General features: G+C 61.6%; 1 protein-coding gene across 1 annotated transcript in view; it reads left to right on the forward strand.

Annotated features, from left to right (window-relative positions):
* The window catches only part of SRL (sarcalumenin), a gene marked incomplete at both ends in the record, with an annotated part of 61,948 nt that overhangs the window by 1,416 nt on the left and 45,058 nt on the right, over positions 1 to 15,474 (forward strand). The gene's annotated exons all lie outside the window — the stretch shown is intronic.

The following is a 15,474-nucleotide window of genomic DNA, read 5'->3' on the forward strand; positions in this document are numbered from 1 at the left end:
CTGAGACGCAACCCGAGCCCAGCTGATGGGCTCAGTCCCACTCTCAGGGCGGGTGGCCCCAGCGCAGCTGGCTTCCCCTGCTGGCCACTCCGGTCAGAGGGAGTTCTCTGCATGATCCCGCACACAGGCTGGTGGAGGCGGGACAGCAGAGTGATGGAGACACTTCCTGCTCTTTCTTCGCAGCCCGTCCTTGGCACTGATGTCTGGCTGAGTCATGGGTGCCTTCTCTGGGTGGGGCTGCTGTGGGTGGGGCCAGATGCACCTTGGGGGGTCAGCCAGCTAGGGGCTTTTCCTCCAGGGGTCTGGGGCTTTGGTCTTGGAGCCCAACCCAGGGATGAAAGGATCTACTCAGCCCCGGCCCCCTCTGCACACCCTGACCATGAACTGGAATGGCTGCTGGAGCCACAGCCGCCCCCCGCCCCGTGCCCTCCTCCCATGATTGTGGGAGTGCTCCAGTGGAGAGAGTACTGAGGTAGCTGAGACTCCTGTGGACAGAATGCAGACCCAGGTGACAGCTGGGCCCCTCTCTTACCCCTGAGGCCGCTCTGAGTGTGGCTGTTGAGCTGCCCTCCAACCCCCAGATTCTCTGGCCACATTCAGAGTCTTAGGGGCCCAGGGGGTCTCAAACTCCTGCTGAGCCAGGAAGTTGGGGCAGGCCTGAGGGCTACATTTTCCATAGGCTCCCAAGCCCGGTGATTCCTGTGGGCTGTGGGCCTCTGGCTAAGCCTTGAACCCCACTCTCCTGGTCCTGCCAGCCACGTTGCCAGGAGCCTTCTAGCAGATTGGACCCTGAGTCTAAATGCATTCCAGTCCTTGTTAGGGTGCTGTCATCAGCTGGGTGTCTCCCCTGTTTAAAGTAGTTGAGTCTCCTTTTTTTTCTTTTCTTTAACACCCCCAAAGAGTCTCCTTGACAGGCCTTTCTCCACCCTTCCTCCTTGGACCCCAGAGCTGCTGCCCACATCACCCACTGACCTCTGAGCTGTGCCTCATCCTTAGCTGCCCATTCTAGCCCCTCAGCTGCTGCTTCTGTTGCAGGGCAGTGAGAGGGGCACCCCAGACCCCACAAACCTGCCTGCTCTAAAGAGGTTCTGCCATCCACCACATCAACACACAACATAGGAGGCTTAATGAAAAGGAACTTTAATACAATTAGGAAACAACACAGCAAAGGCAAAGAGTCTAGTTTCTAAATCAAGCACCAAAGTGACCCGTCCCCTCGTGGGTAAAAGTCCACCCAAGCAGGATTGGCCCAGAGCAAGGCCCCAAAGCCTGCCACAGTCTAAAGCAGCTTCCAGTGGGGACCCACAGGAAAGGGTCAGAAACAACCAGACAAGTCTGGGAGGAAAAGAGCAAAATCAACATCAAGATAAAAGCTGCCATTGTCTCCTCCCCACGGGTCTCACCCACATCTGTGTCACCCCGTCCACGACCAAAAGGCAAGCGCAATTTCTTCACGTGTCTCCCGGCTCCATGCGCCTCCTCCGGGGCTCCTGGATCTCCATCCTGCTGCCTGCCTTCCTCTGTCCCTTCTGCAGCCTCTTCTCTCCCTGCTCAGCTCCACCCTCCCTTGGTGGGGCAGGAAACCTGGAACCCCTCCCCCTTTCCTGGGGACCACCCTGTTACACTCCCACAGCCCTACTTACCCCCTAAAGCCCTCTAGAGACTATGCCCCCTAAATCCAACTGTCCCCTTAGGTCTGCCTTTGGACTCCTTTGATGTTTCCTCAGCTGAAGATACAGTGAGGGGAACCCCCATCCATACTCAGGAGTGTTCCCTAACATTAATCTCCAGCCTCGGTGCACCAGGGCTACCTTTTTGGGCCTAGTTTTGTGTCCCCCCTGCTTGGACATGCCTCTCCCCAGGGTGGGGTTAGCTTCCCTGCAGGACACATCCCACTTTTTTTTTCTTCCCCTGATGAGACTCGTGCCATCTCCTCCTCCCAGCTCCCCCCACCCGGTCCTCAGGGGTGCTGGTCCCTGGCCCATGATGGTGCTCCATCTGCTTCCTGGGACTTAGTCATCAGAGGCACTCGGTGGGGAGCCTCCTCAGGCTGGCTTCCTGGGTGAGGAGAGGGGAGCTGGAGAAGCCAAGTGACTGGCCCTGAGGGGCTGAGCATGGGTTCAGACTCTTGCACTTCAAAGCCCGTGCGCTAACCACTACCCTCCCCCACCCAGTCTGTCTTCACCAGCTGTTCATCCAGCAAATGCCAAGGCCTGCTGACTACCTCGGGCCCCAGGGGTGAACACAGACAAAGCTCTGCCCTGGGACCTTCCTTTGGTGGGGCAGGGGGAGGCACAGAGATGCCTGGGAATATGATCCAGGCCCTTCTTCCTGCTCTCTGCCCCGGAGGCAGAGACACCCCCCACCCCAATGTTCCCCGCTGTACTCACTTCTGGCCTCTGCAGTAGCCTGAACCGGCCTGGGTTGTGGTGTTGACCTTTATGAAGGAGAAAGTAGTCACAGAAGATCCTGTAGGGTTTGAGGGCACTGGGATGCCCAGGGGGCCGTGAGGGTCCAGAAGGACTGGGGTGCTGTCAGACCCATCCACCAGCTGATGATGAAGGAGCCATCTGTGTCATCCTGGGGTTGTGCCAGGCCCCCCAGCAGCACCCACCTGCCTGGATCCACCCAGTCATTCCCCATCACCCACAGTTGCCCCGCCCAGAGGGCAACCTGGTCATGTCCGGATGAGTCCTCCAGAGCAGTGCTGGGTCGTGGTTGTTGGACCCAGAGGATCCCAGGGTTATTCTGGCTACATGTAACCTCCTCACCACTACCGTCGCTGAGGTGTGCGGCCCTAAAATGGGTGTGTTTTATTAGAGAGCTTCACACCAAAACCACGTGCAATATCACCTCACACCCTCCTGGACGGCTGGAACAAAACAGGGACAATAAGAAGTACCGGGAAGACTCGGAGAACCCTCACACTGTTGGCAGCTCCTCAGAAGGCTGAACAGAGTGACCCTGTGACCAGCAATTCTACTCCTAGTACTTACCCAGGAGCAATAAGAACATGTGTCCACACATGAACTTGGACGTGATGTCTGAGCAGCATGGTTCATAACAGCCCAAAGGTGGAGACAACACAGATAAGTGGGTAGACAGTTGCCATCTGTCTATAGGGTGGAATATTACTCAGCCATAAAAAGGAGCAAAGCACTGACACACACTACAACCTCAGTGAACTATGAAAACATGATACTGAGCAAGAGCAGCCAGACTCGAAAGGTCAAATGGCATGTGGTTCCACTTGCATGCAATGTCCAGAATCAGCCAGACCATCGAGAGACAGCATGACAGCGGCTGCCAGGGCTGGGGAAGGCATTGGGGGAGTTTCTTTTTGGAGTGATGGAAATATATTAAAATGGACCGTGGTGATGGTTGTACCACCACATGAAAACACTGACACCTCTGAACGGTACACTTTGAAGTGGTGAGCTGTATAGTAGGTGGATTCTATCCCGGTAAAGCTCTTATTGGGAAAATAGCTGGACTTCGTGGCTACAGTGCTGGCAGCTGGCAGGAGGGAGAAGACCCGGGCCTGGCTGAGGGGAAAGGCCGCTCCATGGAGGGGGTTCCCGTTCATCCCGAGTCTCCTGCCCACTTCTCCCCCGAGTGAGGCCCCAGTCCAGCCCCCTATCACCCGCCCTCCCCTTCTTAATTTACTGCTTCTCGCACACTTGCAGCTGCTTTCTGCTATGGGCCAGATTTTGATCTTGTGGCCTCTTGCTGGGCTGAGTTCCCGTGTCTGGTCACCCCATAGTAGGTGCTCAGTCAATACCTGCTGAATGAATGAGCCCATGTGCAGTGATGACAGAGGGGGCTGGGGTCAGTACTCCCGCGGGGGCAGTGAGCAGGCGCTTGGTGCTCCCGGCCTGGTGGCTGTTTCGCTGTTCAGATCCAGGAGAAAGGCTTTGGAAATGAAAACCTGGTCTTGCTGGGAAGAAACAGAGGGGGGAGAGGTGGGTGGGGGCCCCCCCGGGGCTGGGGAGGAAGTCTGCAGCCCCCGGCTGGGCTGCTGAGGGCGTGGCGTCTGTGTTTGCACCTTTGGAATGTGGCTGATTCACTGGAGGGAGCCATGTGCAGCCACCGCTCTGCCTTGGATCCCACATCTGGAGGCTGAATTCCAGGGGGAGAGACAGATTCCTGCAAACAGATGCCAACTTTGAAGGTCAAATGGAGCCAAGGAGCTGCTGTAGGAGGAGGCTGAGAGGGTCCAACACCTCCCCCACCCCATCCGAAGGATTCTGGGAGGGGCGCTGCCCCACCCCAGCCTCCTGGAGGACCCTAAGCTCCCAGCATCTCTATGGGGACAGCTGGGCAGGAGAACAGCGGGAGCTCTGCCGGGGCCTGTGCTCCCAGACCTGTTATTTAACAACCCCTGGAGCCATGGAGGCCTCAAGCCTGCCTGGTCCAGCTTGGCACTTGCGCCTCCTCACCCAGGTCCCCTGTGCTGCTCACTTTATTCTCAGGCCTGCGCTCCCCAAGACTGTGACTCCCCCCACCAGGGCCAGACCATAGGGCTCTGGAATGCCCTGCTGCTGACAGGGCTGGGTCAGGGGCTCAGCTCACCCCAGCCCAGAGCTGACACCCCTACAGTACCAGAAAAAGTGGGAGTGGGGCGCCCCAAATTGCCAAGCAGCAGGCATCCCCACTCTGCTAAGCTGCCTCAGGACTGGCTTCTGGGGCTTGTGCCAGGTGCTGAGCGGGACTCCAGGGCTCTAACCTACCGGGTCTCCTGGCGAAGTTCCTTAAGCTGGTTTCCTCCATCTGTGGAATCTCCCAGATTCTCTGAAGGGCTGATGAGACAGTGCTCGCCATCCCCGGCACCTGCGGCCCGGAGGCGTGGTGGTGATTCGTCTGGTTCCCTCTCTCTTCCCTGTGTCTGGGTTCAGTATGAGCTGCCTTGTGGGCTCAGAGGACACGCGTGTGCGTGCGTGTATGTGCACATGTGTGATGCGCGAGCCGGAGCACACATGCTCTCCCGTGTGGCCGGCTCCTTTCTCTTCTCTGGGTGGTTTGTACTGTCCAGCTTTCCCGCAGGTGTAGAGACCTCGAGGGAGACGGAGGGTGGAGGCAGGAGGGACAGGGGAGGGGTGGAGGGAGAGGCACGTGGGGTGGGCTCAACTGCAGCCTGCGGGCTCAGGCCGGCCCTCCCTGTGCCCCGGAGGGGGCGGGGCTCCCCAGAGCTGCGGCCTCTGTCCCTGCCATGTGCCACTGCAGGTGTGTCTGCTGACCTGGCGCTGGTGGGGAGCCCGAACCAGGCTTGCCCATCTTGCATGTTCGCTCTTGGAACCTGGAGGGCGGGTGGGAGGACTCGGTACTAGCTTCCCCTTCGCAGTCCAATCACTGGGACCCTTGGGAGAAACCCAGAGCTTCGGGCCAGGCGAGGGCGGGCTTACTATAGCCCTGGGCAGCAGTTTATGAACCAAAGTCGGGCGCCTCCCAGATCTGCCCAGGAGTGGGGGTGGCCGCGCCCCCCTCCCCAGCAAGCAGAGGCCCTGGGTGCGGGTGGCCTCTGGGCTCAGCCCCTCCACTCCCACCAGCCCTCTGGGTGTCACACCTTCGAGCTGCAGCAGCTCCGGGACCTGCTGGTCCCATGAAGCCACCCAGGCCCCGCAGTCCTCAGCACAAACGCCCCTCTCTGCCTGGTGGCCCCCTCTCCTGGGTGGTTCCCTGGAAGGCTGAGCTCGGGGCCTCCCTGTGGGCCTTATTCAGAAGCTGCCTGGGCCAGCAGCGAGCTGGTCTCCAGCCCTGACCCCCCTGCATGCTGTGGGCCGTGTGTGGCTCTCAGGACACTCGTCCCAGCTGCCGGGACCATGACGCCTGGCTCACGTCTGGGGCCAAACGCGTCCTAGTGTGCTCTGGCCTCCATCACACCACGGCCTCTGGAGGCAAGGGACGGGTCACCGGAGCGCCTTCCGGGCGCTCACCAGGTGGTGCCTGGACTTGCGAGCTCATTCACAGGCCCTAACCCCTAGCCTCGAGAGTGACTCGCTCAGTGGGGTTCTTTCTTCACCGAACGGGACATCTGCTGCCGCCATCTAATTCCAGAACTTTCCATAACCCCCAACCCCAGAAACCCGGGGGTTCCTCCATTGGCACAAATGTATCCCTGTGGGGGGAGGCAAGACGTGGGGAAGGCGGTCCTGGGGGGGCTGGGCGCCTCGGGGAAATCTCTGTACCTTCTGCTCAATGATCCTGTGACCTTAAAACTACAGACAAAAATCCGTTCAAAACACAATCGAAGAAGAGACCCTGAACCCACTAGCGGTCGCTCCCGACCTCCCTGCCATCCACCCGAGCCGGGCAGTCTGCTCTGTCTCTCTGGATTTCCGTCCTGGACGTTTCACAGGCCCGGCCGTCTCCTGCGCCGGCGGCTTTCCCTGGGCAGCCTGGTTTCAAGATTCCCCCGCGCCGTACCAGGTGTCAGGCCTTCGTCCTTTTCCTCGGCCGAGTCCTATTCCCTCTAGTTGGCTGCTTGGCTTTGTGTGGACGTCAGTTTGCAATCTCAGTGCTTTTCGGCAATGGCCTCGTTCTGTCCTCACAGCCCCCTGGAGAAGTCAGTCAAGGGCTCACAGCTGGGAGGGCTGGGATCTCCGGCTCCTGGCCCGCAGGCCCCCAGGACACCTCTGAAGGCGCTCCCCTGGCCTGTAGCAGAGCCCCGCCCAGCGCGGCACAGGTGCCCGGGGCCACGCCAACGCTGGGCCCAGCTGTGCTCCATGGCCTGTCCAGGCCAGCACTCGTCCCTGGTTGGCAGTGACCCTGGGGTTCCCGGAGGTCCCTACCTCCTCAGAATTGTGCCCAGGGGGACTAGGTGCTCCCTCTTCCTCCGGGTACTGTTCTCAGCCTGCACCACCACGGGCAGGTCCCAAGCATTGCAAGCCCTTCGCTCCCCCGCAGCCGCTATCCCAGGGCCCCAGCCTGCCCGGTCCCTCGCCTCACACAGCCTGTGCTGGTTTGCTGGCGACTCTGCTGCTCCCACCTGCCCGAAGCGCGGGGCGGCGGGTGAGCACGAGGTGCCCGGCAGAGCAGCTGGGATCAAGCCGGCTGTGGCGCGTGGCCCTGGACACGTCTGCACTCGGCCTCGGTCTGCTCACCTGAAGCGGTTGTGATCCTAATGCCTGCTAAGACCAGGACATGAGGGAAGGGGCTGAGATGTAGGGGTTCATCCAAGTCCAGCACCAGCACCTGCACACATTGGGGGGGTCACCACCTCTGGTTGGTCCTCACTGCCAGGGCCGCCTGGCACAGGCCTAGGAGGCGGCGGGGCCCTGTGTCCTTGCCTCCCACGGCTCATCTGCCTGTGAAACGTCCAGGACGGAAATCCACGGCTCATCTGCCCTGCCCAGGCCTCTGAGGTTGGCCCTTTGGCCCTCTGCCCTCGGCTGGTCACCAGGGCACGGCCTCGGCCCTTCTCCAGATCCGCAGCGAGGCCTGAAGGATGCGGACCCTGGCCATGAGCGTGCACTGCCCTGGCCCATGGCCCGAGGCAGGCGGGCAGCCATGTGGAGGGGCCGTGAGCTGTGGGCCGTGGGTGGGAGGGCGCCGCTGGCCGCCAGGGCAGAGCAGGCTCCTGCCAGGGAAACCCTCTCCTCCTGCCATCGCAGCCAGCTGCAGCCACGCTGCTACTGCTGCTGCAAGGGGCCCCTCTCCTCCTACTTCTCACATTTCAGCTTCTGGGTTACTGGCTAGGCCGCCAAAGCTGCTGCTGCCCCGCCAGTGCACCAGACAGACGTTAACCCCCGGTGTGCTGGCGTGCTGGCGCAGCGTGGCTGCCAGGGAGCCGCAGGGGCTCAAGGAGGAGGGGGCGGCAAGGCCAGGCCTCTTGGGGGTGGAGAGAGCAATCCTGAAACCTGTCCCTTTGCTGACTCAGGCTGGGCCCCCTTCTGGAATGCTCCTCTCGCCTCCGCCTTCGTCCTCCCGGGTCTGACAAAACCTGAGTCAAGGCTTCCCTGACCCCTGAGAGTTGGCCCTTCTTGACTGACCACTGCCACTGACCGGGGACCACAGAATGCGGATCTGTGTCCCCGTGGACTTGACCTTACCCGGTCATGCAGACGTGCTTCTCCCTCCAGATTCCTCACCACACCCAGTCGGCCTGCTGCTTGCTGCTGGCCTCACGTGGCCAGGCCAGACCACCTGTCCCTCCACCAGCAGGCGAAGTCCTGAGGCCAGCCTGGGAGCCCTGGCTCTGGAGTCCCCTCAAAGGAAGGCTGGTGAGGGGTGGGGGTGGGGGCTGACCCTGGGTGAGCCACCGGGGCGTGATTGGGACTCTGGTGCCGCAGTGAGGATGAGCACTTGCCGGGTGCTGACCACAAGTGCTCCCCACAAATGTCCCCCTCACGCTCCGAACCCACCGATCCCAGGGAGAGCAAGTCCGTTTTCCTGGCCGCCTGCCCCCTCGCAGCCCCTAGCTGTGCTTCCTCATCCCCAGAGCAGGCCCACATCCCTGCCTGGTCTCAGCATGACCCTTCCCACCCTCGAGGGGCCTGGCCTTCCTGCTGTCTCTGCCCATGTCCATCCACTTCAGAGGAGAGCCTGCTGCCAGGAGGGACCCTGGCGGCCCCTCTCTCGAGCTCAGCAGCACCCCAGTCGTCTTCTTCCCATCTCCTCTGCTCCTGAGCCCCCAAATGCAGCCTCCTGGTTTTTTTTTAAAAAAAAGATTTATTATTTATGCATACAAGAACTGGGCCAGAGGTGTGGGGGGTGAGAAGATTCACCAGAGACAGAGTGGGGAGCAGAGCAGGTGGATCTACTGAAATCTACTGCCGAGGGGAGCAGCAGGGAGACAGGAGAGGTCTGCTGCACCGTGTGGGTAGCTCCCCGGCCAGGGATCGAACTCGTGCTGCAGAGGCTGCGGACAGCTTCACAGTGCTGTGTTTAACCCCCTGCACCACCAGGGAGGCCCCACCTCCTGGTTTCTTGTGGCACCTCTGCTGCCCCCCCCCTCTCTGGCCACAACCCTTGGCTGGCTTCTCTCCGTTGACATTAAGCAGGTCCCAGGCTAGGTCCTCTCCTCTCCCCTACACCCTGGCGGGACGGCCCAGGCTGGGTGTCAGGCCCCACCTTTGGGGTCCCCCCTCCCACCGTGCTGCAGGCACCCGCTGCCAGGTGGAATTGCTCAGTTGCCCTGCCCAGAGACTCATTTGAGGAAGTGGTCAGGCAGCCATTTCTGCCTAAACCGCAACAGACCAGCCGGGCGGAGGCCCTGTGCTGGCCTCTGCAGGGCCAGCGCCTCCTGCGGTGAAGGCAGTCCCCCAGGGAGAATCCCCACAGAGGAGGAGGGCGCTTTCCGTGGAGGGGGGGAGGGGAGGAGAGGGGAGGGAGGGCTGAGTGGGGCCAGAGCCGACCCCAGTGGGCTGCGGTGTCAGGCCTGGACCCCCGGAGTGGGAGGCACAGGGCACTCGTCGCAGGGAGACGCCAGCCCCTCTTTTAAGGGCTTGCTTTTGACCAAAGCGAATTGTCAGATTGGACCCAGGAAGTGGGCATGGGAGGTCAAGCCTACGGGCACCCCAGTGAGCCCAGCATCCCCTTCATATACAGGACCTTGGGGTCTAGGGAGGCTGGTGGCCGGCCTTGGGCTCCCCAAATGCGCTTCCCTCTGCCTGCCCGCAAAGCATCATGTGAACCGCACGCCCCCTAGTGGTGGCCCCCACTTTGTTGGCCCAGAGGGCTCCCTGCACAGGAGCCAGGAGAGGTGGGGTGAGCCCCTGGGGCTGTGGATCTTTGGGCCTGTTCCCCAGCCCCCATTCTGCTGCCCTGGGGGGCCCAGCAGCTTTTCCCAAGAAGGGCCTTTGTGCTTCTGTGGGGCCGGGTTCCTGCTCCAGAGGCTGGTGTCCTTGCCGCCCGCCCTTCCCCTAAGCAAGACTCGATCCTCACATGCGCCAGAGCACCCTGGGGCAGGAAAGGTCAGCAGGAGGGAGGCTCTCTGCTGCTCAGATCGAGGAGGCCACGGGACCAGGACCCAAAGCAGCCTCTGTGAGCCGAGGGCAGACCCCGCCGACTGCCGGTGAGGCATCCCGGCCCCACGCCCTGGGCAGAGCCCCAGGCCAGAGCCCTGGAGACACCTGGACGGAGCAGCCCACACCTGGGCACTGGCCTCCTGGCCTCTGCCAAGGTAAACGTGCCAGTTTCAGCCAATAAGTTTGTGAAAACTTGCTAGACGGCAGTAGGAAACGAACACATTGTCTGTCCCAGGAGATGCCATTCTAGACACACGCAGGGCAGGAGTTTAAAAACGAGAAAGCTCTGTTCCCGCCACGCACGGCCACACCTGCTGTAGCCCCGCCTTCCGGCCGCAGGTAAACTTTCCTGGGCTTTGCTGGCTTAGGGAGCCCCTGCACGGGGCTATCCCGAGGCGCCCCCAGAGCAGCAGGGCCCACTTGGACCCAAGAGAGGCGTCCCGGCACTCTCTGCTGTAGGGGAGCGCTAAGATTTCTGGGGCTCCCTGGACACCTGGCATCAAAAAAGCTGTTTTTTTTTTTTTATTGTTGTTGTTTGTATTTTTAAGATTTATTTATCCTTGGGCCTCCCCAGTGGCGCAGCAGGTTGAGCGCAGCGCTGTGAAGCTGTCCACAGCCTCTGCAGTGCATGGTTGATCCCGGCCGGCGAGAATCCCACATGGCGCGGCAGACCTCTCCTGCACTCCCGCGGCTCCCCTCAGCAGTGCTTTCAGTCTGTCTCCCTGTTCTGTTCCCCGCTCTGTCTCTGGTGAGTCCCCTCATCCTCCCGCGCCTCTGGCCTGTACCCCGGTTCTTGTTGGATGGATGAGAGGATTCACCAGAGACAGAGCGGGGAACAGAACAGGCAGACAGACCGAAAGCACTGCTGAGGGGAGCAGCGGGCGCGGCAGGAGAGGTTTGCCACCATATGGGTTGCTCCCTGGCTGGCTGGAAATCGAACCCACGCTGCAGAGCCTGCAGACAGCCTTACAGTGCTGTGCTCAACCTGCTGCTCCACCGGGGAGGCCCCCCAAAAGCTTTTTTTTTTTTAATCACGGCTTTGCTAGATAGTCGTACACTAGGGAATCTGCCCATCCAAGGCATGCACGCCACGCTTTTTGGTAGATTTACCACTGTTTAGCCTCCCCATGAGCAACTTTAGAACACTTTCACCACCCCCATAAGGAACCCCGTCCCCAGGGGCAGGTGCCCGCCCTTCCCCAGAACCTTGTCCCCCTGCAGCTGCTGTGTGTGCACCTCCCCGGCTGTGCGGCTTCTCCCCCTCAGCGTCGGGCTGGCTGGCCCGTCCAGGTTGTCGCAGGTGGCAGGACTTCACTCCCGGTTTTCTTGACTTCATCGAGACTCCTCCATGTGCTGTGAGACCCCTCCGGGTGCCGTGAGACGCCTCCGGGTGCCGTGAGACTCGCTGAAGGCAAGTGTGTCACTCAATGGCATTTAGTGCACGCACAGCAGTGATGCGACCGTCACCACCGTCAACGTTAGAACATTTCTTTTTTTTTTTTTTTATAAAACTTTTATGTTATTTTTAAAGAAGATTTATGTATTTATGCATGCAAGAGCTGGGGGACAGGCCAGAGGTGCAGGGGTGAGAGGATTCACCAGAGATAGAATTAGGAACAGAACAGGTGGATGTCCTGAAGCACACTGCTGAGGGGAGCAGCGGGCGTGGCAGGAGAGGTCTGCTGCGCCATGTGGGTAGCTCCCTGGCTGGCCGGGGATGGAACATGTGCTGCAGTGGTTGCGGACAACCTCATAGGTTGCATCTTAACCCCTTGTGCCACCAGGGAGGCCCAATGTTAGACATGTCACCATCCACAAAGAAACCCACTCGCGCTCACCACCCTCCCCCACTGCGCCCCAGCCCTGCCAACCATGAACTTGCGGTCTGTGTGTGGATGTGCCCATTCCGGGCATTTCCTATAAACAGAATCATGCGATCTGTGACTTTTCATGACTGGGCCCTTTCACCCAGCGTGTTTTCCAGGTTCAGCCGCATTGCAGCAGGTGCCAGCATTTTTCTTTTTCCTGGCTGAGTAATGTTCCTCGGTATGGCAAGACCACATTTGGGGATCCATTCATCCATAAGACCCATGAATGACACCCCTCCTACCTGGAATTTGGGGCTGGAGGAAGCAGAGTGAGGGGGAGGAGAGTCAGGGGAGATGTTCTGAGGTGTCCCTGTAGGCACCCCTCTTTCCCTCAGCTGGGCCAGAGTGGTGTCTGTCTGGGGTTGGCAGCCCCCGTTCAGCTGCAGGTGGCTCTCCACCAGCTCAGCAGATGATAAGCTGCATTTCCAACACAGATCCTTGGGGTATGATCTCTCCCTGCAGAGAACCCCCTTTATAAGGGCAGCCCTAGGTACAGCGCCTCGACAGTAAGGCAGGTGAGCACCAGGTTCAAAGGCAAAGAACCTTCCAATACACCTGCAGCAAGCTTAGCAAGAAAGGGGAAACTGCCCCTCGCTCCCCTGCACACCCTACACCCTGCCACTCTCTGGGTCAGCCCAGGTGCTTGTGGCCACGGCTGTCCTGGCGACACGGCCCCGGCACTGATGGCAGCCACCCACTCCTCCAGCAGCCCACGTACAAGGTGCTGTCTGTCCAGCCTCGTCTTGTGGACCAGGAAACTGAGTCAGGTGAAGAAACTCACCTAGGGTCACCCTAAGGCGGGGTCAGGTAGAGAGAGCCTGGATTCTGAGCCACAATGCACAGCTTCTAGTCCTTTCTGCAACGCTGTTGTCCAAAGAGCAGGGGATGTGTGTGGGCAGAGACAAGGCCCAAGGGTGCCCTGTCTGGGGTGGCCCAGAGGCCGAGCAGACCAGCTGCAATGAAGACAGAAGCAGCTCCTTGGAGGCGCCACTGCCTTCAGTGTCAGGGCCTCGGGCCTGATGGGCGGCAGGAAGACTGACAACAGGGGACGGCTTGCCCTGGTGATGGGGATGATCCAGTGGGGGCACACACTGGGGGTGCGGGCTGGGGGGTCGCTGCTGGGGAGACATCCCTGATGACATGCATGGGGGGGGCTCCAGACACAAGCTCGGACATGTGTGCGACACAAGCCGGATGGCCACTGACCGGGACGGGTGGGGAGGCAGAGGGGTGCTGGCTGCCCGGGGGAGTTTCTCTTCTGATTGCTTCTACTTTCTCGAGCAGCAGGAGTGAGGTCGCAACTGAGGGTGGGGCGGGGCAGGAGGTGTGGGGTCTTGGGGAGGAGGTGGGAGGGAGAAGGGCAATAAAGACATCAGCAGCCACCCAAAGAGCCCACTTGTGAGGATCTTGGTCTGGCATTTAAAAGTGAGATCAGTCAGTGAGGTTATGGGATTTCCTTTTCCCACCCACGCTCAGCTCTGGGGTAGGGGAGACAGGGGCAGGGAAGGGGTGTGACTTGCAGGGGAGCGCTGATGGGCTGCGAGATCCCAGCTGGGTAAGGAGGTGTGAGCAGCTAGAGGGTGAGGAAGGTGTGGGTAGGGCTGATGGGAGCCCCACCACGGTGGACAGGGGTCCAATCCAAGCCGCTGCCAATTTTCCCTTTTTTAATTGTAAAAAACACAGAACATGAAACTTGCCATTTGACAGTGTATAATTCAGTGGCGTTAGTTACATCATGGTGCGACCATCCCTGCTGTCCATTTGGAAAACTTGCCGTTGTTACCCCAACAGAAACCGCACACGCATAAGCAACGTCTCTCCCACCCCCCAGCCTCTCATGGACCTTGTGTCTCAGAGAACGAGCCCGCGCCACAGGGTCACACGCCGGTGGCCCTGTGAGCCTGGCTCCGTTCACTTAGAATGTCTCCAAGCTGCCTGCAGCGGGGGCGGGTGTCGGACTCCGGGGGCTCCTGTTCCATGGCAGGTGGGCCACCGCTGTCCCTCCACCCACACCTGCCAGCGCTTGATGGGCACACGTTTGCACACTTCGGCTGCTGTGAGTCATGCCCGCGAGCACGCGGCCGCGGTCCCGAGTCTCTGTGTTCGGTCTTTCGGATCCATTCCAAGTCAGAGGAGATGTTATGGCAGAGCGGAGGCTGGAGTGATGGACTTTGAAGGAGGAAGAGGCCAAGAGCCAAGAAAAGCGGGCAGACTCCAGAAGCTGGAAAGAGCAGGAAAAGACTCCCCGGGGGAGCTTTCAGGGAATGACCTCCAGAGAATAAAATTGTTTTAAGCCACTAAATTTGTTACAGTAGCAACAGGAAAGTAACCACTTACCAGCCCGCTGCAGAAACAGTTTGCTCCTCCCTACTTTAGAGCAAGAAGGGACTGGGGCGAGGACCTAAGGGGCTGCACTGAAGACCCACAGGGGTCCGGAGGGCGTGGCAGTCCAGTGCCCGCTGGGCAGAGGGCGATGGGCGCTTCCTTGCTGCTGCCCCTGAGATGGAGGAGGGCTGGAGCGAGCTGGGCTGGAGGCCTGGAGAGCCCGCTCAGGGGCTTTGGGTTTGTGCATCAAACAGCTGCGGGCTCTTCCGAGAGAGCCTTTGGCAGGAATGGGGGGGCCCGACGGGGAGAGCCGGCGGGAGGGCGGCAGGGTCGGTCAAGGGGAGCCCAAGGAGGCGAAGCCTCCAGGGCCCGCGCATTCATTCATTCATCCGATCGCTCATTCATTCATCCTTTGACCCGGGCCCGCAGACCCAGCGCGGCCGCCGCGGGGCCCGGAGGCGCCTCTCCCAGACGTGCTGCTGGGGGGGGGGGGCGCGCACCCCGACTGTGACCTTAGGGGGCCCGGGCCGCGCTGGAGAAGCTGCCTGACCGCTGGCTTTGGGGACTGCAGGGCGTGGGCACGACGGCTCGGCCTCAACCCCCACAGCGCTTCCTAACGGAGGGAGGACCCTTGTCGTCGGCGGGGCCTCTCCGTGGGGAGGCGGGTCTGCGCGGGCCCTGGGGGCGCCGGGGCTGGGCAGCGGAGGCCGTCCCCGGGGCAGGCGCGGGCTTCCTGGGCCGGCCAAGCCTCCCGGCCGGGGGCGGAAGATGGGTGCCCGGGAGGGGCCGGAAGCTCCCCCGCGGCGTCCCTCCCCCGCCCGGGGGGCCCCCCCGCCCCGAGAGCGCACCCTGGCGGGGGAGCAGGTCGCGCCCGGCCGCGCGGCCCGTGGGCGCTGCAGCCCCGCGGCGGGTCGGTGCGGCCGGGCGGGCACCCGCGGCGCCCCTCGTTGGGGCCGCCCCCGCGTCCGAGCGCCCCGCGCGCCCCCCCTGCGCTTCCCTCGCCGGCGCCGGGGTTCCCGGGAGCAGGCGGCGGCGGTGACGCAAGTTTCCAGGGGGCCCCGGGCCCGGGGCGCGCGCCAGGGCGGCTCTGCGCCTGCGGCCGCGAACAAGCCCCGAGCGGCTCCCCGGGCGCCCCCGCCCCGCGCGCCCCGCGCCCCGCGCCGGAGCCCGCGGACCCCGGCCCCGCGCCGGCCGGACTGGCCCTTTTTTTTCCCTGCGACGCTCGCCAACCTGTCAGCTGATGGGCCTCATCACCCGAGCGGCGCATGTAGCGCGCCCCGCGGCCCCACGCGCGCCGCGCCCCGCCGGCCCCGCGC

The sequence above is a fragment of the Talpa europaea genome, assembly GCF_964194135.1.
Source record: "Talpa europaea genome assembly, chromosome: 12".
In the NCBI taxonomy this organism is placed as follows: Eukaryota; Metazoa; Chordata; class Mammalia; order Eulipotyphla; family Talpidae; genus Talpa; species Talpa europaea.